Here is a 10,013-nt window from a genome sequence, read left to right as displayed (position 1 = left end):
GTAGATGATTTATTTAGTCCAGTGGAACTCCCAAATAATCTGATTGGTGAATTAAACTCAGTGCCTAGAGATGCTGGACAGTAAACACTGTAGTCTGTTCCAGGCCAGGGGAAATCTGTACTCAAGATGTTTTGTAGAAAATGTTTATTGTAATCTCTTCACTGAAGTAGCTTTGATTCAAAACTCTTGCTAGAATAGCTTGCTGTTGATCTAAGTTCAAATTTTACTCTCTGCTCCTTTTACATTAATGAGACCTCCTCAGCTTTACTTGCAGGAAGGAGATAACTTCCTAAAGCAGGATGGAATGGTGCTAGAAACACAATATGGACTAATAAATCAGCACCTTCCTGACCTGAAGGACAAAAGAGCTGAGATGCCTGGATAGTCAGCAAACAGAGGACCTATAAGGTAATGGGATGGGCTGGCCAAACAAGAATGAAGCAGGTGACCATTATTCAATTTAATGAATCCAGTGACTATTACTCAGTGTTTTTTTCTTCCCTATTTTCTGTTACCCTCTGGACCCTTGCCATTTCTTTGTCTCCTTGGGCTATATGAACCCAAGTCCCCTTTTTCACTTCAAACTGGTCTTGGAAAGATTTCTTCCAGTTCCTTACTGTGCATATTTTATAAAACTCACCTTCTCACCAAAGAGACTTGTTTCTCTGTTTAGTGTCTGCTAGGGCAGACCCAACTTTTGAAAGTCATGATGTTATGATGTCAGGATATACAGCATGTAAAACTAGATTACTGATGGAAAGGGAAGATGCAGATTAAAAGAGATAGGGCAAAAAAATTCTCCATGAAAAACACTAGATAAAAGACAGAAAGTGCTCCAGAATACCAGTTCCAGTGATGCATCAGTTGGGCAAGGTCTGCTAAATCCACTGGGACTGTGCAATTGGTGAAACCAAGAGTGCATTCAGAAGTGAGTGAGTGAGGCTTCTGGGGAACTAGCAACCATGCTGTGGTCAGGAGAAACCAGGGACTGGCATTTGGAGATGGATAAGATTAAAAATCCAAACAGTGGCTGCAGATCTGGCATCAAGAGCCATGCAGTCGAACATGGTGGGGACTCTCTTCCACACCCTGAACACCCATCTCAGTATCTGGCATGGATGATAGACTTTGCCTACCCGCAGCAAATTGTCCCAGAGCTAGGAAGGTGGAGGTCCATGAAAGGGGGAAATTACCATGTCCTATACAGCCATCTTTTTCAGTGGGCTGGCAATGCCCTTGCATGGCGTTGCGGCCCAGAGATATACCATGCAGTTGGAGAATGGCAGGAAGTGCTTTTCACATCCCATGAATCCACCTCAGTATCTGGTGGGGGCGATAGCCTTTCACACACCTACAGCTAATTGTTCCAGAGCTTGGAAGGCAGATGTCCATGAAAGGGGAAATTACCAAGCCCCAAGCAGCCATCTTTTCAGCAGTCTGGAAACACTCCTGCACAGCATCACAGCCAGAGCTACACCACACAGTTGAGTACAGAAGGAAGTGCTTTACACACCCCATGCATCCACCTTAGTATCTGGCATGGACAATAGCCTTCCATAGATGCACAGCTAATTGTCCTGGAGCTAGGAAGGCAGAGGTCTGCAAAAGGGGTGAAATTACTATGCCCTATACAGCCATCCTCTCAGCAGGCTGATAACACTCCTGTGCAGCACAGTGGCTCAGAGCTACCCTTGGGGACTGCACTTACCTGTGGTATTGCACAGCAGAGGCCTTAGGAGGGCATGGCTTGCAGATGGGACATGCATGGAAGTCCCAGGGGCCCTAAACCAATACCAAGGACTTATGGGTCCATGACAGAGACAGACCATGGGGAGGCTGAGCAAAAGGTATGGGCTCCTGCAACAGCTTTAAGTCTCCAGGAACACCTAGGGGATTTGATTATAAAAACTGCCCTCCCTCTGTAACCACTCAGACACAACCCCCACAGTCAGGGCAGGCAGCACAAAATACATACAGAAATTTGGTGCACTGATCAGACCCCCACAAGATTTGGACACTCACTCACCACATAGACAAAGTTGGGGAGAATTGGCTTGAGGGTAATAGGCGGCTTGCAGGTGCCAACTGCTAGTGAGTCAGAGAACGTGCACTCCACCAAGGTGTAGTTCTGAAAAATTAGAGATAATTGTTCAAATAAGCTTGCATATCCTAAAAGAACCATATCAAGATAAGAAAATGCCAAGAGGCCAAAAACAACAGAAAATTTTAAAACATATGAAGAAACCAGATGATATGGATAACCCAAACCCAAACACCCAAATCAAAAGATCAGAGGAGACACAGTACTTGGAGCAATTAATCAAAGAAGTAATGACAAACAACGAGATCATGGCACAGAAACACAAAGGACATGAAGAAGAGCCTAGAATAGTATAAAGAAGAATTTACAAGAGTAAATAAAAAATAGACAATCTTATGGAAATAAAAGAAACTGTTGATCAAATTAAAAAGATTCTGGATACACACAGTAGTGGATTGGAGAAGCAGAGTTGTGAATCAGTGAGCTTGAAGAGGGCAGAATGGAAAGTGAAAGAACAAAAGAAAGAATAGGGAAAGATAAAAAAACTGAAATGAATATCAGGGATATTATGTACAACATAAAACATGGAAATATAAGAATTATTGTTGTTCCAGAAAGGGAAGAAAAGGCTAATGGTCTAGGAAGAGTATTCAAAGAAATTGTTGGGGAAAATTCCCCAAACCTTCAGAACAAAATATATATACAAATCATAGATGCTCAATGAACTCCAAACAGAATAGATCCAAATAAACCCACTCTGAGATATATTCAGATCAGGTTGTCAAATGCTGAAGAGAAGGAGCAAGTTCTGAGAGCAGCAAGAGAAAAGCAATCCACCACATACAAGGGAAACAGCATGAGACTAAGCTGTGACTAGCAGTGGCCACCATGGAGGTGAGAAGGCAGTGGCATGATATATTTAAAATTCTGAAAGAGAAAAATTGCCAACCAAGAATTTTTTATCTACAAAAGCTGCCCTCCAAATTTGAGGGAGAGCTTAATTTTTTTACAGGCAAAAAAAATGTTGAGAGAATTTGCTAACAAGAGTCCTGCCATACTTGAGATACTAAAGGGAGCCCTACCAAGAGAGACACAAAGAAAGGAGAGAAAGGTATGGAGAACAGCTCAGGACTAAAGAGATGCAGTATGGGTACATTAAAGGACATGAAGAGAGAGAGGGTAAAAATATATCTGGTAAACATAAACCAAAGGACAGGATGGCTGATTCAAGAAATGCCTTCACAATAATAATTAATTAAATTCCCCAAATAAAATATATAGTCTGACAGAATGGATTAAAACATATGAGTCATCAATATGTTGCATACAAGAGACTCATCCTATACATAGCGATGCAAAGAAATTGAAAGTGAAAGGACAGAAAAATATTTCATGCAAGCTGGAGCCAAAAGAAAGTAGAAGTAGCAATATTAATTTCAGATAAAATAGACTTTAAATGCAAGGATGTTATGAGAGACAAAGAAGGCCACTACATACTAATAAAAGGGACAATTTGACAAGAAGAAATAACAATCATAAATGTTTATGCACCCAAGGTGTCCCAAAATACATGAGACACAAACTTTGGCAAAACTAAAGAAAGCAATAGACGTTTCTACAATAATTGTGGGAGACTTCAATACATCACTCTCTCCTATAAATAGATCAACCAGACAGAATGCCAATATGATAAACAATCTGATAAATGAATTTGAATTAACAGACATATATAGAACATTACATCCCAAATCAGCAGGATACATATTCTTCTTTAGTGCTCATGGAACTTTCTCCAGAATAGATCATCTGCTGGGACATAAAATAAGCCTCAGTAAATTAAAAAAAAACACATACACACACACATTCTCTGATCACAATGGAATACAATTAGAAGTCAATTGCCATCAGAGACTTAAAAGATTCAAAAATACATGGAGGATAAACAACACACACCAAAACAATCAGTAGGTTAAAGAAGAAATAGCAAAAGAAATTGCTAAATATATAGAGACAAATGAAAATGAGAACACAACATATCAAAACCTGTGGGATGCAGCAAAGCAATACTGAGGAGGGAATTTATAGCTCTAAATGCATATGTTAAAAGGAAGGAAGAGCTAAAATCAAAGAACTAATGGAGCAACTGAAGAAACTAGAAAATGAACAGCAAACTAATCCTAAACAAAGAAGAAGAAAAGAAATCACAAGGATTAAAACAGAAATAAATGAAATAGAGAACAACAACAACAAAAACATTAGAGAGAATAAATAACACCAGAAGTTGGTTCTTTGAGAAACATCAACAAAATTGACAAGCCCCTAGCTAGACTGACAAAATTAAAAAAGAGAGAAGACCCAAATAAACAAAATAATGGAGAGAGGTGACATGACTGCAGATCCTGAAGAAATTAAAAAAAAATATGAGGATACTATGAACAACTGTATACCAACAAAGTAGATAATGTAGAGGAAATGGACCTTTTGCTGGAAACACATGAACAACATAGACTGACCAGAGAAGAAATAGAAGACCTCATCCAACCAATCTCAAGCAAAGAGATCCAATCAGTCATCAAAAAGCTTCCCACAAATAAATGCCCATGAACAGATGGCTTCACAGGGGAATTCTACCAAACTTTCCCAAAAGAACTGACACCAATCTTACTTCCCTGTAAGATCAGGAATGAGACAATGAAGCCTGCTGTTACCACTGTTATTCAACATTGTGCTAGAAGTACTAGCCAGGACATTCCAGCATGACAGAGAAATAAAAGGCATCCAAATTAGAAAGGAAGATGTAAAACTGTCATTATTTGCAGATGATATGATCTTATATGTGGAAAACCCTGAGAAATCAATGACACAGCTACTAGAGCAAATAAACATATTTAGCAAAGTAGCAGGATACAAGATTAATGCACATAAGTCAGTAATGTTCCTATACTCTAGAAATGACTGAACTGAAGAGGCATTCAAGAAAAAGATACCATTTTCAATAGCAGTTAAAGAAATCAAGTACCTAGGAATAAACTTAACCAAAGATGTAAAAGACCTATACAAAGAAAACTACATAAATTTACTAAAAGAAATAGAAGGGGACCTGAAAAGATAGAAAAAATATTCCTTGATCATGGATAGGAAGGCTAAATGTCATTAAGATGTCAATTCAACCCATTACAGATTCAATGTAGTCCCTTTCAAAATTCCAACAACATACTTTGTAGACTTGGAAAAACTAGTTATCAAATATGTTTGGAAAGGGAAGATGTCTCCAATTGCTAAAAACATTCTAAAAAAGAAAAACTAAGTGGGAGGACCTACACTCCCTGACTTTAAAACTTATTATAAAGCCAAAGTATTGAAAACAGCATGGGACTGGCACAAAGATAGGCATATTGATACATGAAATCAAATTGAGAATTTGGAGATAGTCCCCCAGATCTATGGTTGACTGATCTTTGATAATGCCCCCAACACCACTGGACTGTGACATAACAGTCTTTTCAACAAATGGGGCTGGGAGAGTTGGATATCCATATCCAAAAGAATGAAAGAGGACCCCTACCTCACACCCTACCCAAAACCTAACTCAACATCGATCAAAGACCTCAACATAAGAGACAGTACCATAAAACTCCTAGAAGATAATGTAGGGAAACATCTTCAAGACCTTGTATTAGGAGGGTGGTCACTTCCTAAACTCTACACCCAAATCACAAGCAACAAAAGAAAAAATAGATAAATGAGGACTCCTCAAACTTAGAAGTTTCTGAACCTCAAAGGAATTTGTCAAAAAGGTAAAGAGGCAGCCAACTCAATTGGAAAAAATATTTGTAAATATCTGACAAAAGACTGATATCTAGCATATATAAAGAAATCCTACAACTCAACAACTATAGTACAGACAGCCCATTTATAAAATGGGCAAAAGATATGAAAAGACAATTCTCTGAAGAGGAAATACAAATGGCTATAAAACATGAAAAAAAATGTTCAGCTTCTCTAGCTATTAGGGAGATGCAAATTAAGATGACAATGAGATATCATCTCACACCAATTAGATTGGCCGCCATTAAACAGGTAACTACAAATGCTGGAGAGGACCTGGAAAAACTGGAACTCTTATTCATTGTTGGTGGGACTGTATAATGGTACAGCCACTGTGAAAGACTGTCTGGTGGTTCCTTAGAAAAGTAGATACAGAGTTACTCTTGGATCCAGCAATCGCACTTCTTGGTATATATCTGGAAGATCTGAAAGCAGTGACATGAACAGATATCTGCTCACCAATGTTCATGGAAGCAATAATCACAATTGCCAAGAGATGGAAAAAACCCAAATGTCCTTCCACACATGAGTGGATAAATAAAATGTGGTATATACATATGATGATAAACTACGAGGCAGTAAGAAAGAATGATGTGAAATATAAGACAACATGGATTAAACTTGAAGACATAATGCTTAGCGAAACAAGACAGGCACCAAAAGAGAAACATTCTGTGTTACCACTAATGTAAACACTGAAAAATGTAAAATAAATGTTTTGTAATATAGAATGTAGGGGACCTAGCTATAGACAGCAAATAGTGAAGGGGGAATGATAAATCTACCAAGAACAGATAAGTTATTGTTGGTAAACTGAATGTCCTGGGAATGCTCAGGAATGACAATGGTTTGCTAATTTCTGGTAGGTAGGATAGGAATAAGTTCAGAGAAATGTAGTTATTTTAGTTTATTTGTTTTTCTTATTCCTTTGCTGGGTTATAGTCTGTTTATTTTCTTGGTGTGGAGTAGGAACATGTTGGAAGTAATGTAGATATTTTAGGTTATCTGCTTTTTCTTATTCTTTTGTTTTTGTTTTTCTTGAAATGTTTTTATTGTCTATTTTTAAAATTTTTTTATAAAGTTAATTTTTAAAAAATGAAAAAAAAAACTAGTTTACTCTCTGCAAAAGTTATAAAAATCCCTGTCTGTTTTTATTGTCACAGGTTCTGGCTAAAAATATGTTAGTTTTTCCTTTTGGTATGAATTGGAAAAAAAAACTCACTTACATGGAGAATAACTTATTAATTAAGTTCTGGTACCTGAAGCAATTCACCAAAGACAAAATAAAGTAACTCTCCATTTGGAAGAATCTCCTTTAACAAAATATCCCATTAGCCACTAAATTTATATTGTCTTAATCTGAGCACCCCAATGCATAACCTCCAGGAAACTTCCTGAATATCATAAACAGCATGTACGGAAAACCTCAGCTAACACCATACTCATTGGTGAAAGACTGGTTATAAAATTCCTAGAAGAAAATGTAGGAAAGCATCTTCAGGTTCTGGCATTATGCCATGGTTTCTTAGGTGTTATGCCCAAAGCATAAGCAATGGAAGAAAAAATAGATAAATATGACCTCATCAAAATTACAAACAGTGCATCTAAGGGCCCTGTCAGGAAAGTGAAAATACAACCTTCTTAATGAGAGAAAATATTTGAAAACTGCACATCTGATAAGGGTTAAATGCAAGGTGTTAATAATTTCAGAGTATGTAGCACATGATTTTTCTTGTAAACCTCCATATACATTTTTTTAAATAAAAAGAAGGTACACTTTTGTATACCATGTACATTAAAGAAAAAACCAATATCAAAAAACAAAGAATTGTAACTAACAAGACAATGGAGAAAAAATATAAAATATCATAAAATATAAATTATAATTAATTGAAAAGAAAGCCAAAAATTAGTAAATCTAAACAAGGCACAAATAAGTAAAAAATTTAAAAGGATAACAATATGATATAATTAAATATACACACATCAATAATTATAATTAATATAAATAATATCAATAACAATTAAAGAGATTCTCTGATAGAATAAAAAGCAAGACAACTTGATGGAGCCTTCAAAAATGCATTTTAAATATAAACAAATATTTGAAAATAAACAATAAAGATATATAATGCTAATACTTTTTGATAGAAAGGTAGAATCATTAAATTATTAAATTAGTATCAGATAAAGTAGATTCCAGGGCAAAATATTATCAGGGTTAATGAAAATCAGTATTCTCCAGGGAAACAAATGACTATATACATAATATTGTCTATAGATTGAGCTATATAAAATGTAAATATTGTGACATTTATTATAGAAATTGGTTCATATGATTGTGAGGATGGGCAAGTCCAAATTCCATAGTGCAGGTAACATGCTGGGAAATCTGATGAAGGTTTTTGCAGAATTCCCCAGGAGATGCTGGCTGGCTGAAATAGAGATGGAATTTTTTTGTTCTGAGTGCTGAAATCACCAGGTCTCATTCTAGAGCCTTCAGCTGATTAGATGAGCCTTCTCTCAGTGTTGGAGAGTATCTCATTAGTTGATTGTAGATGTAATCAACCATAGATGTAATGAGCTTACTTATGATTTAAATACAAGAAATATCCTCACAGTAATAATCAGGCCAGTTCTTGCTTGACCAGATAACTGGACACCATAATCTAGCCAAATTGACATGTGAACTTAACCATCATGGAGCTATACTTTAAAATATTTAATTATGGCAATGTTTTTTCATTTCTCCTTTTAGTTCCCTTAATTTTGCTTTATATATTGTGATTTTATTCTATTATGACATCAAATTCCTATGGAATTTATTTGAATGCATATTTCAAGATGAGCTTTATAAAGTGTCATGGTAAAGATGACTATTTCTTTTATGGAATTGGTCTCCAAATTGGATGGTGTACAATGGAGAATTAATTGTTGTGTGAAGAATAAAATTTAAGAACCTATGTTTAAATGTATTTTGCTGTCATTTTATTAAATAACATTGTTATTTACACATTGCTTGCTACACAATATTTTTCTAGAACACAAACATAATAATGCATAAAGGCATAGGAGAATATGGTGGAACATCGTATAATTTTACTGAAAATGCTATGTAATAAAAAGAGTTTTCAGACCAAGTAATATTTTACAAAGTCATATGTTACTTCATTTAACTATCACAATCACATGAGCACCTTGTGAGAATAACAATCTTAGAATTAACAGAAATGAGAGCACGGTTGAAATTAGTGAAAATCATTTACCCAGTTTACAAATCTAGAAACTGAAACTTTATTATTTTAATGAATTTCTCTGCAAGATTGCTTGTGTTCTGGAAATTATCCAGTATGACAAACCACTTTGTCATACACCGGAGAGAACTGTTCCTAATTCAAAGACTATTATGGAGAGATGGACCATAATATATAAGAAACATATAAGAAAGTCTAGTTAAATACATAATTTCATGATTTTGTCTTCTAAACATATTGAAAGCATACATCAGAAACAATATATTCGGAAGTAGAAAAAAAGCAACTATTTCTGTCTTCTTGGAATGGAGTGGTTAATGTCGGCAAACATGTAATCTTAATCCTAAACTTTCTCCAAACAGCAGTGATTTTCATTTTATAAATACCAATGTTTATGTTAAGTAAAAATAATTGTTATTTAAAATTTAAGCTGCCGTATTAAAAATAGGTAAGTTAGCATGACTTCTTTCACTAACAACATCTTCCTCAGATTTTTCCTTTGCATTCATTCAGATTTCAGATATCAATTCAAGTCATCGATATTGGAAATGGGAAAAAAAGTTAATTTTGAATCATATATTAGTTCATGTCATCTAATGGCTTCAAACAATTATCCTATCTTTTTCCTGAATAAAGCATTCTCCTCATAACTCTCTTTACAGCCTCCTCCATCTGCTTATTTCTAAAACTATAGATGATAGGATTGAAGAAAGGAGGGACTATACAGTGGAACACAGAGGTGATCATATCCTGATTCATGGGTGAGTTGGAGGTTGGCTTCATATACACAGCAGCACCTGAGCTTAGAAAAATGGTCATAATGAGGATGTGAGGGACTCAGGCAGAAAGACCTTCCCTCTTTCAATTTTCATTGGAAACTTGAGCACAGT

At 35.7% G+C, this 10,013-nt stretch overlaps 1 pseudogene; it reads left to right on the top strand.

The window, feature by feature from the left end:
• Nucleotides 1–8,216: 8,216 nt before the first annotated feature.
• LOC119524629 overlaps nucleotides 8,217–10,013 on the top strand; it is a 39,481-nt pseudogene continuing 37,684 nt past the window's right edge.

This window comes from Choloepus didactylus (assembly GCF_015220235.1).
Source record: "Choloepus didactylus isolate mChoDid1 chromosome 11 unlocalized genomic scaffold, mChoDid1.pri SUPER_11_unloc3, whole genome shotgun sequence".
NCBI classification, from domain to species: domain Eukaryota; kingdom Metazoa; phylum Chordata; class Mammalia; order Pilosa; family Megalonychidae; genus Choloepus; species Choloepus didactylus.
Note: the sequence above shows the minus strand (reverse complement) of the source record. Positions and strands in the feature narration are given on the sequence as shown.